The 24,628-nt window shown below is 40.0% G+C and overlaps 1 long non-coding RNA gene across 3 annotated transcripts in view; it reads left to right on the plus strand.

Moving 5' to 3' along the window:
• Positions 1 to 22,001, plus strand: part of LOC148189155 (uncharacterized) — a 57,833-nt gene extending 35,832 nt beyond the window's left edge. Inside the window, exon 3 of one of the 3 annotated variants that reach the window (XR_015776878.1) lies at positions 21,296 to 22,001. This is a non-coding gene — a long non-coding RNA (uncharacterized LOC148189155). Of the gene's footprint in view, positions 1 to 3,063; positions 3,920 to 8,428; positions 8,574 to 21,295 lie in introns of those variants that run through there. The other 2 variants (XR_015776881.1, XR_015776879.1) reach the window with 2 other exon arrangements.
• The last annotated feature ends 2,627 nt before the right edge of the window (positions 22,002 to 24,628 follow it).

Raw genomic sequence — 24,628 nt, forward strand, 5'->3', positions numbered from 1 at the left:
TCATGAACAAAATCTGTCTGCAACCCCGAATTACCCCAAACACCCAGCTCTGACAGATGTGGCAGCGATCAGTGTCTTGATAAATGTCAGGCCAAATAATAAAGACCATTGGGTGCTGCTGTAAGTCTTACTGAAAATTAGTTGAAATTAGTTCCCTAAGAGGATTTCAAGATCACAGAATATGGCTGTGTGACTTTTTTTTTTTGGAGTGACTTTGCTGTTGGGAGACCTCTATTAGACACATGCCACACAAAACTAGACAAAATAATAATAGTTAGATATGAGAGGTACACCTGTAGGGGAGCAAACCTCAATTTATTTTCTCTGATAGAGGACACAGTAAGATTTCAACAGCCCGCAGATTGATGAAACTGCTTGTGATTTCATATTTTTCATTCTATTCCTAAGAGACTTTTCTCCCCCTTTTGTGCCACTCATTCAAACCCTGAGCTTACCTGAGTAATTCAGTGACCGCCATTTCTTTACCTCTGTAATACCTCATCAATAGTCTTGTTTGGTACAAAGTGAAGCCAGAATTGAAAAAAGAATCACTGTGTGACTCTTTAAGGTTCTTTGAAATGAGTATCTGAAGGATAGGCAGCCTATCTCTTTGCTCCGTGTTATTGCAGGAAGAGAGACAGTGTGGTGAAACGCTAACAAGTCTGAGACTGTCCACGAGGCTAATCCATCCCAGAATCACTGACATTAAGATCACATTGGGGGACATAATGTAATTTACCTGCCTCATCAGCTAATGCAGCACAAATCCATTTTCGCCCAAACAGGAAGGGCCACATACATTACCTTGATGACCATGCAGAGTCAGGGGGGAACGACTAATGAGACTAAATGTAATTACTGTCCACCTCCGATTTGAAAACAAAATAAACCCTCCTGCACTCTCATTTGGGACTGCGAGCACTGGGACGAGAATAAACCTCCTTCGCGTCACCACTCAGCGCTACAATGGGCTTTCCTGTCACTATTTACATCACTGTTCAGGCTCTTCATTATGATTCCTATTAGCTGATGGCTCGGCCGCCATACTCTTCCTGACATCCGTGAAGTGATTAAAATTTTTTTACAGGAGGTGTTGAGTTATTGACATTCTAACAGTATCCCATCGAAACTTTCCACTCTCAGAACAGATCTGAACCCAATAAGATAAATGCCCCCCAAACCCCGTCAGCCTGTTTCACCGGAAAAAAATGTATTTTGCTTTTGGAAGTTTCTAAAGTGTATTGAAAACAGAAAAACACCTGTGTTGTCTCTCACACTCCCTCCCCTTTACAATTCTCCTCATCCAAGGTGACTTCCACACTTCTCCGGGATTATAAAGTGCCATGGAGGTTAAAGTAGCGAGGTGTAAGACGAGTGCTCTACTTTTTTCTCCCTGTATGACTCTCACTTTTTCTCTCTTATAGGATCTGAACCTTTGGTGAAATTAGGTGTCCTAAAGTAAACCTGTTGTCAAGCAAGCACTTTTTTAGCCACGCAGCATTATGCTTAATGCAGTGTGTGCAAAGGGAGATGAAAAATTTAAAGATATGAAAGTTGTTAAGTAAGGAGTTTAAGATCCCGAAGGAATTGACATGCGAAACCCTCTCTCAGTTGCAGACGCAAAAGACAAGTCAAATTTCCAGGGAGACAAATTTACCCTCTAGCTTTTCACTGAGAATGTTTATCCCAAGCATAATTTATTTATTTATTATGATTTTTATTTATTTTATGTTATCCCCCATTTAACGTATTGAGGAGGGGAAAGTGGAGTCGATGATCGTGTGGGGGTATGAATAATTAACAGGAAATAAACAAATAAAATAACAAAAAAAAAAGGTAAATAATCTTATCGTTTCCAACAGCTGCGTTGATACCCAGACACCCCCACACCCTCGCCTGGTAAAGAAAAACCCCTGTCCATGCAGTTAAGCTGCTTATAAATATTTGTAATTAAAATCGGAGGGGGAAAGCAAGGAGAGTGGCATCTTTATCACTGGAGACACTGCTGCTGCAGGTGTCTTTGATGCCCAGAGAGGCGTTTTCATCTGACAGTGCAGAAGAGCAGAGACACCAATCGGCCTGTCCCACTCAGCAGCTTCCTCCCTGCTCGCGCCTCCCCTCCCCCTCCCCGTGCACCCTCAAATGTTCAAGAGTTCATTACTCCTTTTGTTTTGCATTTTTCGTCTATTTCTACTAGACCTTTGAAATATTGTAAGCCCAAACCTTTAAATAATTCATCACCACTTAAAAAAAAAAAAAAGCACTCCTCTTTTTTAGGACACGACAAAACTCAGATTTTGCAGGCGTGTGCACAATACTGCGTCCCGCTTTATGTAATTGCGTTTTTTTTAATGAGGCATGATTGAATTTTTAAAGATGCACTAATCAATATTTTTATAGACTAGCAATGGATAAAATGACTTTATGCCACAGGGGCCACTTACTCCACAAAGCATTATCATGCAGATGACCACACCCTACTGATATGCTCTACGGAGCATATCAGCTTCTTTCAGCTCATTGTTTTAGTAGATTTCAATGAAAAAGCTCTAAAGCTCTATCTGCTCGATGCTGCCTACCCCATGGCAGACAAAGTTAGAACTTTTAGCTGCTTTAAGAGACAGATACTTGACAGATTTTCTCCAGAGCTGGAGGAGAACAAACTAGAGCTAAAAATAAAGTAAATATTTGATTTACATTCCTCTGATGGCTTGAAACAGAACTCAAATTCATGCTTAAGTTGCTCATATGTCTCTGGATGTGTAAACAGCCTTTGCCATAACAACTTCTTAAGTGATAAAATGTCAGCAAAAAAATAGAAAATCTAAAAATCAGTTATTGCTGCTCAAAGCAAAAATACTGACGATAATTCAATGAAAAGTACTGCTATACCATAAAATGCTCCAGCAGCTTCGGATTAATTCAATATGTATTTATTCCAAAATAAAATCCAACATTGTACTGTGCAAACTGCACAGCAGTTGACAGAATCCTAAATCCTAACCCTTGGCAAAGACTCTTGCATTCCTGATAATGGTTGTTCTGTTGCTTCACATAACACAGGGGTTGTTGAAGAACAGAGTAACACGAGAATGAAGAGGAGTGGAGGCAAGCGGGAGGTTGTGGATAAGCTGATGGTTGGTGATCAAAAACTTCTTCCTCTCAGATGAGTTTGAACTTTTGCTCCCTGCGTGTGGCCCTCTTTCTAGTGCTGCTGTTTCTCCATTACGCCAGTCTGTTAGTGAATTCTTTGCTAATATTGAACACACTGTTTGACTTGGTGACACTTGCTCTGATAATCCAAAGATTGTCTTTTATTCAAAAATTAAAATGTGTACATCTTATCATTGTTGATTTACTCAGCCCAGTCGGCAGAGGAAAATGTTCTCCACACCATGCATATCATTTCATGCATACCAAATCAGTGTTTCTGAAGAGACAAGGTAGATGACTTGATCGTCAGGGGGTGGAGGGGTTTCATTGGTGTGGCACCTAGTGAGACACTGGCCAAGCCTGACCACTGCAGACTGTTTTCTTAGCAAATCATCACTTTGTCTTCCAGCAGCCATTCAGCCTCCTAACATGGTTGTTTTTTTAGGAACTCATCACTGTGTTTTATATAGTGCCATGAAAAGTTTTTTGTTTTTTTACCATATCATTGCTTTTCCAGCCAGGATTATGCCACAAATATTTTTTTGTATTTATTGACTTAGTTCGTTTTTGTGCATAAACCTAAGCACACATGAAGTTTCAATGTATCTTCTTCATAATAATGTACATAAGTAACATATCTGTTGTTTATTATTATTATTATTATTTATTCTGGTGAAGAGGTTGCAATGCTTTTCAAACCAAGACTTTTTATGGCAGCACTGCACATGGTTGTATCTAATTGTGTCTTAGTGCTGTGCTAAAATGTAACTGAACAGAATAAAACTGAAACAATGCCATATGTTTGCATTTCTATGGAATACTGTTAATTGGTAGAATACAAACATCTTTTACCAATTTAGAAAAAAAGGCAAAATGACTCACTTAGGAGAAACAAAAGGCACATGGCTCTCCAAACATCGATTTTTAAAGTCTCTGGTATTGATTCATTATTTCAAGACACTGAAATGACAACCAAAGGCACAGCTAGGAAATCAGCGAAGTGATAGTGTCACAGCTTTGTTTGTGCCAAGTCTTGCAACCAAAACAGAAAAAGAGGGTGCAAAAGCATGGGAGGGAGGGATAGAGTAGGCATAAATATCACTGCTCCAGAGGCTAGGCCCTGGCTCCACTCCAGCATTTCACCTGCTACAACCATTTTTTGAAATCAGCGAGTCATACCACAGCCAGGCCAACCATTCCATGTTTGGACATAATAGCAGAGTGGAGCTCCCGTTTATGTCTTTCGCTTGGCTGGATATTTTCTCCTTGATGCTGCAGAATAAGACCAATTTTTTCAGGGTTAGAGACTATGCTCTGGTGAGAAGTGTGAGCTACAAAACATATATAGCACAAAATGTTTTTTTTAGATAGCTATCTCAGAAATACTACAAGAAATGTTGTGCATTTGAAACATTGGTGATAAGTGATCAAGAAAGTGCGCTGTGGACGAGATGACTGATACATGTATTACTGCCAGCGCAATACATTATGCCTGTAGGCACACTTCCACATTTGAAACAGTGCCGTCAACAGGAAAGCCTTGCTGCTTGTCAGCCATGATTAATGTGAAGTCCCTCAAAAACAGGGGAAATACATCAGAGAAACATTCAAGAGAAAAGGTTACCAAAAACACAATTGCAGTGAATGAGGACATTGCTGAATTTCATAGAGTTTTTCCCATCTGTCCCCAATCATCCCAGATGCTTTGTCTCACAAGAATTATGAGACCTTTCTCTCATGAGGAAATTGCTTTTACAGCAACCTCATCCCGCTCTTCAGACTCCTCAGCAGCCATCCAGAGCGTGTGTATCTGTGTGTTTCTGTGTGTTTTTGTGAGCTATCGGAATGCTGACACAACTGAATCCACTCCTCCTGGACCTAACACAAGGTGATAGCACGTCCTGTCACACATCCCTTCTCTTCTAATTTGTTTGTGTCATCCACACAAACCTGTTCATGTCATTTCGTGTTGGAGATTGAAGTGTGAGAGGTACTGGTTTGTTTTTCGTCTTATCTGATAAGGTTGTTATTAACAATGGGACTGCCTGTACTGTTTGGTTGTGACACTGGTGTGATTGATATTGTGTCAACGCCAAGGGAAAGTTTCCTGATGTGAAACGAATGGGTGACTCGCCCCAAAAAAAAAGGAAATAGAAGATGAAAATCCAGAGCTTTTATGATGGGGGACATTAGCAGAACAGCGCAGGGCTGCCATGTATCTGTGAAGTGACCTTTCAGGAAAAATGTGGTTAGTGTCTATCATTAACCCCCATTGCTCTTTCTGTCTCCCCCTTTCCCCATCCTGCCATATTATTTCTCCCATTTTTTCCTGGATTAGATTTTTTTTTTTTCACCGAAGTGTAAATGTGGTGGTGCAGTGTTTATGTGAACAACTCAGGGGTATGACCCGAAGGGGAATGATTGAAAGACACTTGTCTGAAAGAGGCATAAAATCAAATAAAGACAAGGGCTGACTACGAGCCCAGGGAGTGAGCTGGGAGATTGGGAGACCTATAAACTGAAGAACAGCATTGCAACAAGAAGAGGATGCAACAGTAAATATCTCTGCGTGGCAGAAAAGAAAAAAGGCAGTCAGGTGCAAAATTCAGTTTACTTGTTTTGACAAAACAGCTTCTTTATGGTTCATAATTTTCTGTTATAATCCATTTAGCACTGCTAAATTTATGTCAGATGAACAATGTACAAAATCAAGGTCAAAATCGACGCAACAGATCTTTTATGCTTCATGCATTCTCCTTACTTCAAAACATGATGCCTACCCATAATGCAACTCAGTCATTGACAGTTCAGTCAGAGATTACACATGAGTGAACGCTAGCAAGTGACCATCATGTGCCGAGGTGATATTCATGCTGAATGTGGGCAGTAGGCTCCACGAAAAGCAAGATTGCTAGCTAATGCTATCTAGCTTTTAAATAAATACATCAAAATATAGTGTGATAATATTAATAATAATACATTTTATTTATAGGCACCTATCAAAGCACTCAAGGACACATTACAGGATACAGTTAAAACAAGCAGCAATGCATGCATAGATCATAAAGTCAAACAATCTTTAATAAACAGTAATGAGATAACATAATAACTTGACTAAATCAAATCGCTATCTGTTATTGGTCCATTTTTTCATTGTCTTATATTCCATGCCTGTTTCCTGATTAAGGCAGCATCTCCCACGTAGGGCTGTTTTGTATTTTCATTGTCAGTGTTATGCTATATCGTCTGGTTTGACGCAGCAAAAATCAATGTCTCTCCAACATACTCTTCTTTCCTGTAGGTTGAGGCTTCATATTCTTTGGTCAAAGTTCCCCAGAAACTCCACGCGCCACCAGAATAAAATGTTTTACTAGCCTCGTCACTCGCATTAAATAGAAGTGAACAGGAGGCAAATCTTCACCAGTGTTAATTTCTTTAAAGTGTGACCACGCCCTTATGCTAGAATTAACCCTTGAAGAAAAAAAGTCAGCAACTGCTGGTTAACACAGTGGACTATTGAGCTGATAAAGAAACAGAAATTTCCCTCTGTTGTTTGGGACCAAACCTAAGATAAGAAGTCATTAAGTGTTTGACATTAATGGGGTGGACAAGAACATGACTGCGTTAAGTTAATGCGTGTCTGCTGAATAGGCAACTGTTTGTGATCATATTTGCCTTTATAACGTGATGATATGTCAGTGTCATTGTATTTACAAATCAGTCTGCTGCCCCTGGGTGGCCAAAATAATCAAAAAAGCTAGCAAAAATAGCTCCTCCCTCTAATAGCCTTCTCTGTTCCTATACAAAATTGACATTGTCAAATTGTCATTGTTTGTGTGACTGTGTCTGTGTCTGTGTGTGTGTTTGTTTGTGTGTGTGTGTGTGTGTGTGTGTGTGTGTGTGTACACATGGCCACTTGTGATGGAGCTCCAGGTTCTGCTGCAGTGAGAGAGAGAGAAAGCCAGAACACGAAGTGGGCCACAGGCAGAGCTATCGATCGCTCTCGTCAGGGTTCAGGGATATAGATGAGTTACAAAACCACCATTAATTACAAATCACTTCTGCCATGAAAGTCGATTAGAGCGAAAAAGCAGCGAAAAAGTCTGTATCAAACAAAGAAAAGTGATAGGGCGTGCACATTTCTCATCCAAAGATGTCTCTGGCTTGGCAGGCCTGCTTACTTTGCCCTTCATCTCCTGAGTTTTTACAAGTCTTGTTTAATTAAAGCTGTTAGTTCCTTTGTGATTATTTGTGGCTGCGTTCATCAGTAATTAGATGTGTGTACAAATTAATGCAGATGCATGTTTAATCCATATTCAATAAGCATGTTCCACCGCCTTATCGCTGAGCACATAATCAATACCCCTGGACACATGATAAATTATGGTCCATAATTGCGCATATATTCAGCATGTGTTGAGCCGTATGCAATGTGCATATAAAGCGGTGGGGTGCCGTGATACAGTCATGAGCAGGTGCAGGGTTTACGATGATCCACAGGCAGGTTCACAGACGGTCCCTGTCAGCGCCACTTGAGAGAGTCCCTGCTGTCTCAGACAGGTTGCAGTAGAGCCGTGCTTTGCATTAAAATTGCAAGCAACACTCTCTTCAAACTGCACACAATCTCTCTACTGCACTCTTTCTCTCTACAAGGCAAAATAAAGTGTTCTTATACTTTAAACTACATATAGCCTGCACCTTATTTTCTCCAGGGCACACCCAGTCTTTCAGTCACCCAGCCCTCTGTCCTGCCCTCTGCCTTTCAATACAGCTCTGCACCTGTCTCTGACAGGACTCTTTTTTTTTCTTTTTAGTATTTTTGGAAAGAGACTGCTGTCTGTGATTAATGTGTAGTGTGTAGCTGCGTATGTAAGCAATCACAATTCATCCATGAAGTCTACTCTTCCTGGGTCTGACAGGCATGCCTGGGCACACAGCTCCACAGTGTCTTCTACTCTATAAAGCTGATTTCAAATACAGCCATTTCAGAGGAGATGCACCGCAGTGGCATGAAGCAAGCAGGCTAAACAGATCAACAGCTTTCTCTCTCTCCCTCTCTCTCTGAGCCTCCGCTTGCATTCCCTCTGTTTTATTGTGACAAGACACAGCAAGTCATGGCTTGAATACCAACGCGATAATTTCTTGACAGACTCCCTTTATTTGTCTGCTATCACCCTGATAAGATGATTTTCACTCTCCGGGTTTGTTTTGTCTTGGCAGAGATGGCCTGGATGAGTGAGCTCAGCCTCTCTCTCTCATTTTGTCTTTCCATCAGTCGTGGTTTTCCTATATTCTGGACCGCTCTGCACACACATCGCCACGTGTGTGTGAGTGAGAGTCGAAGAGCATAAGATGATTATGGGAAGATGCCACGCAGAGGAGAAATGTGTCCAGCCAAGCTCACACAGAAGAGAGTATGAGGAAATAATGGTGTGTGAATGCTTGGATACATTTGTAGAGATGTGGTACTTCATCATAAAATTAAAGAGAGTAAAAGTCTCCGTGTCCGTTTCTATCATTTCTCTTTGTTTTCTTTCTTATTAACACACCCCTGTGGGACAATCTGCAGGCCAATATTTTGTAGCGGTCACGTGTCATCACTTGTGTGTAATATGAAATAATAATTAAAGTACCGCAGACAATTGGCTGCGATCAGAATCTGCATGCAAAATTAACATGCTAGAGAGCGTTTGGTTAGAAACTCAGAGATGACTCATGGGGAGATTAAACTGGGTCAGGAAATGATTCTGTGTAAGCTTATATCAAAATTATGGCCATGTTATGTTGCCAAAGCCCCCTCTGGTCTCTGCAATGTGTGTTGAGCTGAATAAAATACTATCAGGTTAGCCGTAGCCTGAAAACGGGATAAATTTTGCTCGATAAGTCTGCACAATAGTCCATTAAATTATTGTGGGTCACAAAACAAAACGGGCTCCCAGAGAAGTTTGAAAGCCTCTCTAGTGGGGTGGATAGAAATCTGGAGCCCACTTGATAACAGTGCCAGACACATTACACACAGGGCTGCAGAATAGGACTGAGACTGGATATTTTGGCACACAAACCGGCACTCAGAACAAAGCCTATCTGTCTACAGAACTAGCTTTCCCCTCATGTCTCCGTCCAAGGCTGGAACAGGAGTTAATTGTTCTCATGATGGTGTCAGGTGGCAGAATTGATCAACGTTAAGGAATCATTCCCTGTGACATTACCTCTTGAGAGGGAAAGACAAACTGTATGAGAAAAAGGTACTCTGTTTACGTGACATCTGACAAGGTAAAAGGACACCCTTCGATTGCTTTTGCTCTGTCGGAATCGCAAAATCAATAGTGCAGCATTGCTCATATACACATCAGCCTTCCTATTAAAGTATACAGACTAAACACATCAACCACTGCCATTTCACAACACTTGACTCCCTGTGGTTTTATTTAGATTTTATTCTAACAAGACTCCAAAACTGTTTAAATGTTAATGTTTGTCTACAGAGCACAAGTTTTTTTGCAAGCTGGATATAACTCTTTGGAATCAGCACAGGTGACAGTAGCAGTCTACAATATAATCAGCTGCGATTATATAATAGTCAGGAAAAAACAACAAACATCACTGCTCTCGTATGATCCCAGGAACCACTGGTCCTATGTAATTAATGTAATATATGTTTTTGTTGGCATAAATGCATAAAAACAGCTTATTTTTTATGTTTGTGTCTTTAGGGCAATCATTATGGTGGTAAGAAATATTATAAATATATATATATATATATCATTATATTTATATTATATGTTAACATTCATATCTTAATATTCAGATAATGTTATTTTTGTATGGGCTTGGAATGTTTATTAATAAACTAAAATAGTTTTAAACTATTTGTAATTAATGGCACCTAAAATATTCATATAGATCTGCAATCACTTGTTATTATATATGTACAAACAGAGAATTTGAGTATGTTTCTGCTTCTATTTTGTGCAATCATAGTCTGCATTATGCAAGCAAACTTATTGTCATCCTGCAGAAATCTTCATAGTTATGTAAAATCTGTTGGGAAAGAGACCAAGATTTTGGCATCAAAATCGTTGATTACTGCTTACAGTTCAAGTAGTATTGACCAATCATTTTTAAGCAGTAGGTAAACAGCGGTGTGGTGAGGTGCAATGCATTCGCCAAAATGCATTCAGCTATTGTCTGACAAAAATTTAGTTTTACATTTGCCTTGTTAAAATATATCTGCATTCATATGCAAAAATTTGTTTATAGAGATTAACCGAAATGACTGATGCACAGAGAAGATAATCTTTACCTGGATATCCACACAGGATCTCCCAAAATATTGCCCGTTGCCCCCAGAGGCTTATTTTCCGTCAGACCGGCAGCGTATGGGTTCCAAGATTGTTCTGCACCTGTCCATCTGTTGAGTATGCCGCCTCAATTCATCACCTGTCCAAGAAATCTGCCGACCAATCTGAACTGAACTGTAAACACACACTGCAGGGTATCAAAGGTGCGAGTGTAAAATTCTGTAGATGGTTGTGTTGGACAGTTCTGGGATATTCACCTTTTCATTCACCTCTAGATGACATTGTATTTGTTTGGCTGTGTTTGTCATACTCTGTGTTGTTGCTGCCCAAAGTCTATACAGTGGTGATTGTGAGGAAAATGTTACCATAAAAACAAGAATGATGATCAAACATCCAAAATCAAAAAAAAAGTTATATTTTCCCTTTGTGTGCAGAGCGACAACATGCAACCCGCTGAAGCTGTAACAGTGACAAAGAGTTGTGTTTATGTAGAGTGTTAAAAGCAATGCATGAAGCCCACACATAATGAAATCCTCCAAGGGTGTGCAATCTGAGGTAAAGTTTACAGATGTTACCATCTGCTGTGTTTCACCCTGTTGTCTAGAGAGTGTGAGGGCTGGAGAGGAAATACAGTGCATTAAGTATTAAATTTAGACATGTCGCTAGAAGACAAACCTCATACTGTGTTTGATCTGTTTTGATATAAACACTTTTTTTCCAAACAGATGGCAAGAATAACTCAGATGTAAAGCAATTATGTAATTATGTATGTAATGCACTGGACTCGGTACATGTGATCTACAGGTGAAGAAAACATAATAGCTCTGGCATTCATGTGTGTTTGAAGTTTCAGATCTCATTGTGTATTATTTTGAAATGTTTTGGAAAGATTTTGCAACCATTCAAATAAATTGCAACCCATGTTTTAAATTTCAGCGTCTGTAATCAGAAAGCATATATTTGTATGTTCCTCTTTCTGCGTTTATGGTTAATATAAGATACCGAAAAGCAACACCAAAATACAAGATTACACACTACCAACATTCAGTTGCAGTATTAGTGATGAGAAAGTTTGATTATGTTCAGTTTTTTGTTTTTTGGAAGATAAATCGGATGAGAGACTGCAGCAAGACATCTGCAAATACCTCTGTGTAAATACTGTCTTGACCTGTGCAATAACAACAAAGCCTCACTTAATGTCTAAAGGCATATCGACCACAAAAACCCTTATCTTCTCCCAAAACACAATGGAATGAACAATACTGCAGAGAAAGACCTGGCATTGCAGAAAGAACGTCTGGCATTCCTCGTTCATCATGTTGATTGGAAAGATCAATTCGCATTTGTGCTTTCCTTGGCTTCCCCTCGGGCATATTTCAGGGCTGTGTTGTGTGGCAAACCTTCAAGTTTACCATTTCGCAACATGCCTATGTACAGACAGTGGAAGTTAATCCTCACTGGTGCTAACACAATGGGGCTTCTTAATATCTAAAATGCAGAAAAAGGGGACATTATGAGTGTATTTAAACATGTGCTGCAGTACCTCTCAGACCTGTCAGAGGGCAGTGTAGCTCTATGAGAGAACCTGGTGCCACCAGTGGGGGGAGAAGAAAAAAAAGATTGGTTTCTCTGAATTCTATCCCTCATTAGGTTCCATGCAGTGCCTGAATTACTTGCTGCATCTATCCATTAAAGTCCCTCTTTCTGTATACTGCTCACATTAAACACAGGTACGGTGCCTCACTGGATGAATGCAGGGTGAAATCTGACCTCATTCCCAGTTCCATTTTGCCGTGGCTCATTGCTATGGAGGCATTCACCGGTTGTTTTTGTGTGATTGAAATGTTATATTCATATAGTAGCAAAAGTTCTTGCAGCAAAAAGACCGGCGGACTGGACAGTGGAATTTTTTTGCGTGTGTTTCCATTGACTGCATTTGTGTTCACATCACATTGTCAGGACACATTCACCACGGCGCTGGCAAATCGGGGCGATGCATTTGGAATCCAAATCTCCAGATATCCACTTGCTAATGTTGTGACAGCTTGTTAACTTATTCATTCTGCAGGAGGGTATGGAAGTTGACAGAGCGAGCTGAAGTTCATGTCTCCAGGCTCTACCCTTGTCCACTTGGCTCCCTGCTTTGTCAAGGAGACTTAATTCATCATGATGAGCAATCATCTGTGGGGTTAAAGTGCAACAAGTGCATTGACCTTTTTCTTGTCCTTTGCCACCGTGCTGTCTTTAACCTATAACCTCGATTTCAACCCTGGTATGATGGTGCCACTTTGTCAGATGAGCAATTCCTCTGTTGATGTGGAACGATGTGACCTTTTATATTTGAAAGTAATTTCTATTTTGTAAACAAATACTAATTTTGAAGTCCTCCTGTTATGAATAACATTAATTTCATTTATTTGACCTTTTTTTAACCAGACAAGTCAATTGAGAAGCATTTCTCATATGCAATGACGACAAAGGCTAAAGGTATACACAGTGTGATTTTGGACTGTCTTGGACAAAAGATGTCCAGTGTAAAAGAAATGGCGATATGTTTTGTCGTGGCACTTAAATGGTGGTCCTGCGTCACAATGAGAGAGGTTCAAGGATGGCCTGTGTCACAGTGTTGCAACAAAGGACAGCCTGGGATAAAATTCTGATAGTGTCAGAAAATTGGGATGACCATCTCACTGTGTGACTGCTGTTGCGACCTACATTTAATAACCAGCCTGTAAAAATTCAGCATGAAATGACGCACTGATCAGTGTGACACTGCTAAATGTGGCCCTGTCCACATTCTCCTCCTCCTCCTCTTCTTAATGACTTTTTTGACACAAATAAATGCCACTTTAGCAAGGGCTTGATTCAGGTTTGTTTACATTTTTCTCTTATCACTACAGCGTTGTAGATGGATGATGTATGCTGATGACGTTTTGTTCTTTGGTATCAATGTCAATGGACATACAACGTACGTAGCCTGCGATTCATTCTGCATATGTCAAACTTGATGTCGAACCCAATGTTAATGTATCCATGTTGTAAAGTGTAGCTTGCACTGAAGATTGCTAAAATCTCAGTCTGTCAGAGGCCTAAGAGGCAGCGACAGCAGGCAAGTTTATAAAAGACATCGATACAGCTGGTGCCATAAAGCATTACAATACAGGATATGCAACAAAAGTGTGCTTAGTGTTTGAGAAGAGCAAAACGGACAAACTATTCCTGCACACAAAAGCTGATGAAGCACTAAACAAGACAGGAATCAAGACAAATTAAGCAGGTAACCATATTTGGCACCATAAGCATCTCTCTGCATTTGGACCTCTTCTGTCTCCTCTTCATTGAGTGCTTTAGATAACAGCTGGGTTCCACCATAAAGTAAACTCCAGCTGATGTATTGAGATTTTAATTGTGGCGAGTTATTTTGCTGGCACTCCTCCTTCAGGAGAGGGAACAAAAGGCCCGCCTGTCGTCCCTCTTCGCCTCCCTCGCAGTTGATAATCAATGGAGGGACAGAGCTGCCAGCTATTGACTGAGGAGAGATGAATGACACTGCTCCCAAAGGGTCCATTTGAATTTTGACAGGCAGGATTCAGAAGTCCTAGCCCTCCTTTGATGGTGCCAGGAAGAAGGCTTTTCACAGACACACTGAAGGTAATACCAAGTGCTGATACAGGGCTATAAGAGGACTGAAATACTTTAAGCTGCAGACTGTTCAGATCATGTGTAGGCAGTTTAAATCATTGCGTATGCCCAGCTCGTTCTCATTCCGAACTCATCAAATATGTCCGCTCTGTCTGCTTCAGCCGTACAAGTGTGACGCCAAAAGCCATCTTCTGTGTCCACCTGGAACTCAGCTGAATGGCGTCAGCTGAGAATGCGGTCGGAAAGAACTGATGGAGTTGTTATTAATGATATGTGCACAGGCAGCACTTAAATACCAGAAAGGAAGGCGTCAGGTTGTAATGCTGCCGGTGATGACATAATATAAGGAGTGCAAGTGCGCTTACAGGACAGGTGGGAGGGGTGGTGGATGGGTCCCTTCCCACAAACAACTGGCTCTCATACGGGACTCTGGTGTTTGCACCTCGTGCCTCTTTTACCTTAACCTAAACCTAAAATCCTCTTTGTGATAATCAAGTTAAGTCAGACTAACTCAGTTTACTGAAGTTGCTAACACTTAGGAAGAACAAGGTGACTGCAATTGTTACTTTTAATTTGGAACACCTTCACAAAATTAAGTAAATACAGCTAAATTTTAAGTAAACTTTAGTAAACATAAATGAAGACTGATATTTGCATCCAAATTTTTCAACTTAATCAGTTTCCAAGATTATTATAAGTAAGATCAACTAGTTAGATTTTACAGTGTAACTTGCTGCATCATCCCATGACGTGCATTTGTTGACATCACGGTAAAGGCATCCTGGAGCATAAACAGCTGACGCAGAAGGATACCTAAAACGTCATAAGCAGACATGAAAGGTCGCTGACAAAGTGGCACCATGTGATGAGTTTTGTATCCGTTCTACGAGGGGGCTGAATGGATGGTACTCTGAGGTTGCAGTGCACTGCAAGGCACAAAGAACAAATGTCAACAAAAGGAAAAAGGACTCTCACCTGGCTACTGGTGGGATGTCAAAAAATCCCATACAAATGCCATTCTTTCTTCTTTTCTGTGTGCATCTGCTTCAGTCCCTGTTTCTGTGACAATGTGAGTCATCTTCAAATGTCTACTGCCTTCAACACACATAGACAAGCCTTTCTGGCCGTTTTTTATAACGTTTGACCTTTGTAGAAGCAAGATGAACACTTAACATAAGTATTAACATAAGTTGTGCATCTTTCGTCTTAGCAATGACATGTCCAGAATTATGCGAATGCGTATCGGCTTATATCAGCAGCCCTTGCTCCCTTTGTGTCTGATGTTTAATGTTTGGCTCCCAAGTGAGGATCTTGTTAATACTGCAGCAAGCTGGTGACTGGTAGATACACCTGCTTGTCATGGATGATCACCCTATCTTGGGCAAACAAACTAAGCTGCCTGTAGACCTAGTAATGAAGCAATAGTACATATTAATAAGACTCTACAGCAAGGAACTCCAGTTGGGTTTAAAAGGATTTTTACCTTACTGCATATTGCTTTGCTAAGTACATAAAAACGGGAGAATGGTTGTCAGATTCATATCACAGACTTAGAAAAATGTTGGCATAGGCAAATCACTGGGACATGGTAGCTTTCTCTGTGCAACATATGTTAAACATGGTTTACAGCTGTTATTGTGTTGACAGTCACATCTACTTATTACTCGTAAAGCATATGTGAAAATGGACTATAATTGGCTTTATGTTTGTTTTTGAATTTTGATTACTGGTTTAAACATTAGTTTGGTAGAACAGGTAGTCAATTGATCCATTGTTGATTTAAGAATATTGATTTGCAGCTTTAAGGTTAGGGAAAGATAATGGTTACGGTTAGTAAATCAATTAATGCTAATTGCTGGCATGTGATAGGGGGCTCGGATCTCCTGCTAGTCAGACGCACTACATGCCCACATACTTTCTCAACATCCAGGTATGTCCATAATAACGTGGAGGATAACATCTGCAATATAACCACGGAAAAGTAGAAAAAATAAGACGATAGTCTGACTTCAGTGTTACCTTTCTTGAGATGCATCAAGCAGCACATCCTTCCCTTGGAGATCCTGCTGATCCTAATGGGTTGTCTGATCCAAGAGATGATCCACAGTTAAAAGAAAATACGCTGGAGTTTAATTACTGAGGGAGTCGATGAACAAATTTAATTAAGCATGAACAACAAGCAGCCACACTGCTGTGGTCTTTCCTTGCTCCAAAACTGATATGGACTTGGTGAAAAAAAACAAAAAAAACCTCACTATCTGTTTGTGGGGTTACCTTAAATCACTCACCATTTGCCAGATGGTTGCAACCATCTTAGAAAAGTAATTAGTTTAAATAGTCCTCTTAGTTGGAATGGATTCCTGTGGTTTCAGTATGGCTCCCTACCTTTTTTTAAGCTTCACTGAGAGGACTAATGTTAACATCCTGAGTGTAAGTGCACCACCAAGGAAATACAATTCTGCATTGAATTCACATCTTTCAGTAACAGCTTACAGTTTCACTTGACTGCCTCACGCTGGGTTATGTGTGTGTGTGTCTGTTGACTGTGTGTGACAAGAAAGAAATCAAACTTACAACAGTGCGTGCATTGTCATGACCCATAGGCATAGATTTTTGGGGGAATGCAAGGGACATGTTCCCCACAATATTTCGATCATGTGCGATTGTTCCCCCCAATTAAAATATGAATGTAGCATTGCTTTGTTTTGACATTTACACCATGAATTGATGCAGAAATCAACAAATTGATGCATAAAAATATACCAGAATGCAGGAAATTCATTTTAACGCTAATTTTTTTTTGGTGGAGAACCCCCAAACCCCCCATTTTATATGTATCTCTTCTAATGTTGAAATGAAACCAATACCCTTGTCATAACCTTTGTGAGCTGATTACAGCTGCACTATAATTATCCAAACATCTATGCAGCCTGTGCAGTATATTAAACATTTCCTGTAATAAAAGACATACTACTACCGGGTTTTATTTAGGTTTTTGTGAGATGTGTTTTGATGATTAGATACACCTATGTGCCTTGTTGAAAACGAATTACAGCAAGATCATTGATATTCAGCTGTTCAGCCTCGCCATGGGAATCATGTTGGAAGTCCTTAAAGATAATTCTGCACACGCACACAAACACGCACAACACCTTGCCTGGGTAATAATGCTTATCAAGCATATGTAATTGCAAGCCTAAACCAAATTTCTCCAGGTGATTCTAATTGGTTTTGTCACTTGTGAGGGATAGCTGACTAATGTTCTTCCATCAGTACAGACAGTGTCACTCTAACCTACTCCACGACATGTTGCTGTGCTTAGCATTGCAAAAAACAACACTCAGAAGGCAAGATACCAAAGCAAAAGGTCTCCCATGTATTTTCAAAGGAAACAATATCTTAGTACGCATATTTTTCCCTGAAGCAATGTGCGTCCTCTGCTTGTTGTTTTTGTGACAGTTTGTGAAAATGTGAGAGGCGTAATCATGCTGCAGTGTGCTATTTTTTTCAAGGTTGGGTGAGTAAGAATTCAGAGCTGCTGCCAGACACTTAGTTCCAAATCCCCAAAACTTAGTAAAACAAAACCATTTTGGATAGACGAGGTCTCTGTTCCTTTTTTTTTTTTTTTTACAGCAAATGCGCTGTCCTCTCATTCATCTCTAATGCAAGAGGCAAATAGCCATTAATCATAGTTCACAGTGTCTTCCTGCATTGCATTATTCTGAATGGGCTGCCAAGAGCATGCATGCATGAAATAGCTTTTACTCCCACAGTATGGCCCTATGTTACAGCATGTGTAAGGGTGTAAAGGTGAACACATGTTTTGAGTATGGTAGATTTAGACACACAGGCATACAGAATGACATAAAAAGACAAAAAACATTATCAAAGGAAACAAACAACAACAAAACAAGAAAAAGGAATAAACACATAAGAGTATGCAGATCACAGAAATATTTGCAATACTTCATAATTGTATTCAGCCCATGACGCTGATTTTTGTCATGATCAATTGTGAGGGAAATAATTATGCGGCTAATGCAATTTAATCCCTGCCACTGCATCCTCCTCTGAGAAAGAGGCACATGCTAGCCAACAGGAAGTTGGGGCTGTTGCTTCATTACATGCAAAGTGCAGAACATTAATTGAGTTAGAGGAACAGAGAGCTATAGCTGGAAGCAAAGAAAATTTGGGGCATGTTTGATTCAAAGCAACGGGGATTACTGGTGGAAAAACTTCAACGATGTTGAAGATTTGTTCTGAGTGCTCATGAGCTGTGCTTTGAACCTATTTATCCTCTATAAATCTGTGTAATAATTTGTCTTAAATTGTGTCTGTGTGGCTCAGTGGTTAGAGTTTTACTTGTGCAGTAATTCTGCAAAATAATTTCTTTCTTAACTTTCTGTTTGGGGTATTTGCGGCCCCTTGAGGCAGAGGCAGTTTGAGTACCTGGCTGGTAACATGCAAAAAAAGTGATTTGCGCGTGGTATTTTGTGTTAATTGTATTATCAGGTTAAGATCGGGCATGACACATCTAAAAAAAATTGAGATAATTTTTTTTTCTGCATATTTTAAGACAAACTGTTCAGTTCATGCTGACATGTAAAAGCTGTCATACTTTGTTGCAATTACTTGCTCTGGAAATAATAGATTTTTCCCCCCATGTTTTTCTTTTAAATATTTTGTCATATCATCAGGAATATCATTATTGCAAAAGTACCCTGAACTATGGTGATATGATGGCGTATCATCCACCTCTAGTTGGGAAACTAATTGCTCATTGGTCATGTAGCAGAGCAGATGTTTCACATCACGGTTCTGGTTTGGGAGCAGGTCTTGAAAATCTGACCCATGCAGGACTCTAGTGACATGGTTTATCCCTGACTTTCCCTCCAGCGCCACCAAGAGGCTGCTGTTTTTTCTTTTTCAGTGAAATGTCAAAAAAAACTTTGAAATTTTAAATAGATTTCCCTGAGTTAGGGTTAGAGTTTTTAACTTATCTAATCAAATACCTCTAAATCCATATGTTGGGTAGGCACAAACCTTTGTACAGTCGTTCACGGTTCACAGCTGGTGTATCATAAAGACTTTGATGACTCGTTAGCACCACCATGAGGGTCATTTTTGTAGTTTTGAACCAAATGTCTACATGGATTGCCATGATATTTGGCACACTCTCGTGTTTGATCTGATAATCTTTGGTAATCCTCCGACTTTCCTTGAGCATGATTATCGGGTCCGAAGTTTTGGCCAAAGATTTGCAAAGCTAATAACATTCTCATCGGAGGCAGCTGTATATGTTTAGCAAATGCTACGTAAGATAATGAAAATGATAATTATTATAAACTGTTGTCTAATAATCCTTGCTCTACAGTATCATACATCACATTGTGTCTGTAGACTCAGAATTGGGAGATCTCCTGATACATTTTTATACATATTGTGTTAATCTTTCAAAACAGTGTCTATACATATGAGAAACTGCACCTTTTAAACTCTCATAGCTGAAGCACACTGTGTGCTGATCTTCGCTTCCCGACTCTAATGTTGGGGTATGAATCACTCGTCTCTTTGAAACGTATTTACTTCATGGCTTGGACTGTTTATCCATCCCTTCATACTCACTCCCATTTATCCATTTCAGCCTCTGATCAAAACTGCTCCCTTTTTTGTGGGTCTAATATCAGCCTCTAACCCCTCCATGAAAAATGAATACCATTATGCAACTTCGGAATATCATGGGTAATTGCTTTTTGAAAGCTCCCCCTATTTTCTTTCTGTTGTTGATAAACATGTAATGGGCTTATTTCTTTAAAACCACGTGACCTAAGCTGTGTGACCTTCAGCTGTAGCTTTGCATAGCTGACTACAGAGGGCAGAGAGATCCCTGTGGACCCCCCTTTAGGCCTCGAGAGTGCCAGCTGCACACTGGCAAAGAGCTACCCGAGTCAAGCCTACCAGGAAACTGAGCTGAGAGAGTAGCTGTATCAGTTTGTGGAGGCTCTGCTTTTGTGTGTGTGTGTGTGTGTGTGTGTGTGTGTGTGTGTCTTTGTCTGCAGTGGTCTGTGCATGCATGTACCCAGAGATGGTGGTTAAAGGCTGGAAGGATCAGCAAGCGTTGCCGGGTTACTAATATTATTCCCATCCCAATTTGCTGCTTTTGCACGTTCATTACCACTGCAATTATACCGTTGGTGTGTATAGGAAGCATGGGTAAATGAATTAGGCAGGAGCATGTTTTCGAGTGGGAGTGGATACGGGAAAGTGGAGCAGTCTCTAAACCTTTTAATGAGGGAAAAAATTTTGCTGAAGACAGGGCTCTGTTAATGGAATTTGAACTTGATTATAGGATAGCAGACATGCATGCAGTCAAGTCCCTGTCCTGTAAATCCCAGTTTATTTACAGTATTTATCCACAATGTACACCATCTGTATAAGCTCATGTATCAATGTCTGACATATGTAATGCTGCTAATCCTTTAAATTGTGCATTGTAGTCAATTTGTTTTGCAGAAGACACACCAGCTTACTGCACCTGTTGAGGGGTGTAAAAGTCAAATTCCTTACTGGTGGTTGTCAGAAAGTTTGATGTGGACTTTAATGAGTGAGTTGAAAAGCAAAGGATTGAGGGAGAGGAAGGGAGGCTTTTTGATTGAAATGATTCCAACTGAGAGAGGAGGCTCTTATGTGAAATTAAATCAGCCACATGGGTGGGAGGAAAAGCAATTAATGACCTTTTTTTGTTTTTGAAGCTAAAAGGTAGAGTGAGGTTAAAAGTTAGTGTGTTATCTCAGTTAATTACTGTGTTGATGGACAGACTCTTAACTTGAGCCGTTTTAAAGTTGCGTAAGCTTTAATGTCATTCACACTATTGTTTCAACCAAGCAGCCTTATCAACGCAAGATGTATCTCAGCCATGTATATCTTTTCAAATAATGCATTGGTTTGCTTCATTGAGCGCATACAGTTTGTGCTCATAGGTTTTTGGTCACTGTTATAATTTCTCCTACATCCTTGCTGTGAAGTGATCCCCTCCTAAGATGACTACACTGTAAGAAATGAGGGACAAACTTGATAGCATTCTGAAGTTAGGTCATGCAATTTTAAGCATGAACAGTCTGAGTTAGCCAAACTGAGTGGGTTTTCTTCCACAGTTATGGTCTTTTTAAGTATGAAATTCCCTCTTTGTGTTTCTGCAGACAGTGTTCCCCTGCTGAGCCATGGCAGAACTCCAAACTCTGGGACACAAGGCAAGAATGTCGGTTCTGCAGTTTGTTGTCCTCCATTAAACCCGAAAAAAATGTAAGAAGTAAAAAAAAAATGTAAATATTAAGATGAAGAGTCTGCAGCAATGGTCTTTTGTTATGATTTGCCCCTTACTGTTTGCTAGTTATTATATTTTGTACTTTACTGTTATCTCATTTTATATTTTAAGTTTTTATATATCTATAGCATTCTGTATTCACCACAAGTTTGCTTTATGTGCTGTTATTTTAGCCCATTCTCAAGTCATCAGATACCACACAGATCAAAGCTACTTCTTGTGTCTTCATGGTATGCTGCTGGACAGTGCCAGGTGAGAGCATGTCCAGAATCAGTGCTGTTCACCTTATCGCATGTCTCCTTCTCCTAAACCTAACCATCCATGTCAGCATGTGAATGAAAATAAAGGTTCACATCTCAGGCTATCTTGGGCTGAACAGAAAAAAAACATAAAATAGCCATAAACAAACGTATGGTAAACATCACAAAATTAAATTCACAAAAGAAGATAGCGTCATGCATGTTATAAAAAAAAGAACTGAAATCACAATTGATTTTAATACCAATATGAAAAAACAACTTTCAAATCAATTTTAGATGTGTTTGCATGTGTGTATCGATTGAGAATGTGAAAGGTAATCAATACTAAATAGTAAGATATTGACTAACAAGACAGGTAGTCAAATGTTGCAGATGATAAGGAAGATCCAATAGATGCACAACGCTTCTAATACACAGAATCCCTCAGCTGTAAAGCTACTGGGAGTTAAACAAATAAACAAATGTCATGGTTAGGGGTTATGTGTGGAATAAGACAGGTTGCTGTACACAGATAAGTCTTCCTCCTCTATCAGTTTACTGGATACAAAACCAAAGATTCAGGAATTCCACTGAAAATGTTTAAACAGTTGCTTCATCCTCTTATCCAAATTAATGAGGTTTTGCTTTTATGAATTCTCTGAAAGCCTGTGGCTGCAGATGGGAGAAGAGACCAAATGATACTCTTGACTATTTAATATTATCTGTATCGCGTATTTGCACGATTTGCAAGTGTTCATTTATCAAAGGTTATCTTTTCCTGTGACCAATGTGGCGAGATAAATTTAGGAGAAAAGAGGAAGCAAAAATCCTATTACAAGAATTAATTGTGAGTTTTCTGGAGAAGGACATCTGAGTGCTTGATGCAAAACTCTGCGTGTGTGTGTGTGTGTGTGTGTGAGAGAGAGAGAGAGAGAGAAAAAGAGAGAAAGACAGAGAGAGGTGATGGTGTGAATGCTGACTGTCACTGTAAAGTGTCAACTTCCATGTTTTCTCTCAGCTGGTTCCCTTCCAGCAGAGTTCTAGTGTCTCTGTCAGGATGAAATTGACTGTCACAAGCTGTTCAGTGATACAACACAGGTTAATTTGGGTCCAGGACAATGTCTCGGGCCATCATACATAAGGATGCACATGTTCATGAGGATGCACAAATTGGGGGCTGCATATTTTTCCTCGTTGACATCTTACACCACTGCACTGCATGATGCTCACCTCCCATTTCCACATGTAGAAGTAGGTAACAAAACCCATTTTCTTCATGTCTACGGAATATTTTACAGTATACATTATTCGGTGTATCTTACCTGCATATCTCTGAATGTGCTGGTAGTTATTGTGCAAGCACAGTGTTCATTTGTGTATTGATTTATTTCCTGCACGTGTGTCTTATCTACATTAATTTTCCACTGCTGTCAATGAACAGGAACATTTGCTTTAGCATGCACTGAAACAGCCTCGGGGATGCTGTGATTAATGTATCCCACTTAGCTCAGGCGCATCTACACTCTCTAGACATGCTTTTTGAGAGGGAGCAATCATATCATTCAAATTCATGTCTTCGTTTACTAATACATCATATGAACATGCTCCATTATAGGTGCTTTGGGACTTCAGCCATCCATTTGAGCCGGGGTTAAGAGATTTGATAATAAATACAAACCTGTGAAAGTTGGCAGTCTAACAAACTGGGTGTGGTGGTGGTGCAGACAATAGGGGGAGAATAAAGCACTTTTTTCCTGCGAGTTTGATGGCATGCATCATTGAAGATGACAAAATGTAAAAATTGTTTAGAGGACCTCATTAAATATGTATGAAACTGGGTTTTCAAGGAGGGCATAGACAGCGAAATCCATCATCGCATTGTAAAATGCAGAAATACTATTATGTAAGTATGAATATTTAGCATCATTTTTCCTGCTGCTGTGCAGAGTGCTACAGACAAGAGAACACTGAAAACATGACTTTAATATTACATGTGACTTGCGAATCAAAGTTATTTTTCTCCTTTTGGTTTGAATACATTCATTATAAGCGCTGCTCCGTGATCTGACGCATTCCACTGGAGGCAGTGTCTCAGAGTGCCAAGTAGCTTCTAGATAAATAGATTGTCATAATACCTTCAGTCGTGGTGCGAGCACTTGGAGATGCTGTGTGAGAACTTGTCAACAAACATGAGCAAATTGACATTGGAACAGAGTGGGAACAAAAGTGTTTACAACTACTCAATTAGAGAGATTAGACAACCTCTCCAAGGTCACCAAAACAAAGGCACGTTCATGTAGTATAATCCCTCTAAGTCAACTATTAATTACTTCATGAATGTCTGAGGACTAAAGGGCATTGTCATGGGCCATGGCTCATGGAAATGTCATTAGGTTGTAGCAAAAATGTACCAAACCTTGTGCTAAAATCCTCACCAGATCAAAAGTCTGAAACCACATCCTGCAAGCTTATTTGCACTGCACTGCTCATCCTGTTAACTTGTTTACTCCGCTTCCTAATTAAGAGTGTTTTTATTAACTGTAATGAAGGTTACTGTGTTGATAAAACTGTAGAGCTACACTGTGTTCTTTACCAATCAAGGCCATACTTCAATCACTGACATCAGGCTATGCAGTCACAGCCTTACAGCAGCAAATATACATCACCTGGCACAATGATACTGTTGTGAAGCACAGCTATAGTGCCTCTCTGTTGTGAGCCTGCCAGCATGCTGTGTTGTTGTGAGCAGGGAGCCCACACTGCTGCGCAGCCTGGCTGTCTTTGGGTTATATGAGTAGGTATGGGGGCGTATTTGCAGAGAAGAGAGAGAAAATGAGAGATAGGAGCCACAGCCAGAGAGCTGTCCCTGAGTGATGCTGCTCTGCTCCCAGCAGCACCCTGTCAACTCCAAATGAGAAATTTCAGACATCCAGTGAGGTAGCTCTTGAAAGTGGAAATGTTTTCCCACC

The sequence above is a fragment of the Plectropomus leopardus genome, chromosome 7 (assembly GCF_026936395.1).
Source record: "Plectropomus leopardus strain MGB_pleo_1.0 chromosome 7, ASM2693639v1, whole genome shotgun sequence".
NCBI classification, from domain to species: domain Eukaryota; kingdom Metazoa; phylum Chordata; class Actinopteri; order Perciformes; family Serranidae; genus Plectropomus; species Plectropomus leopardus.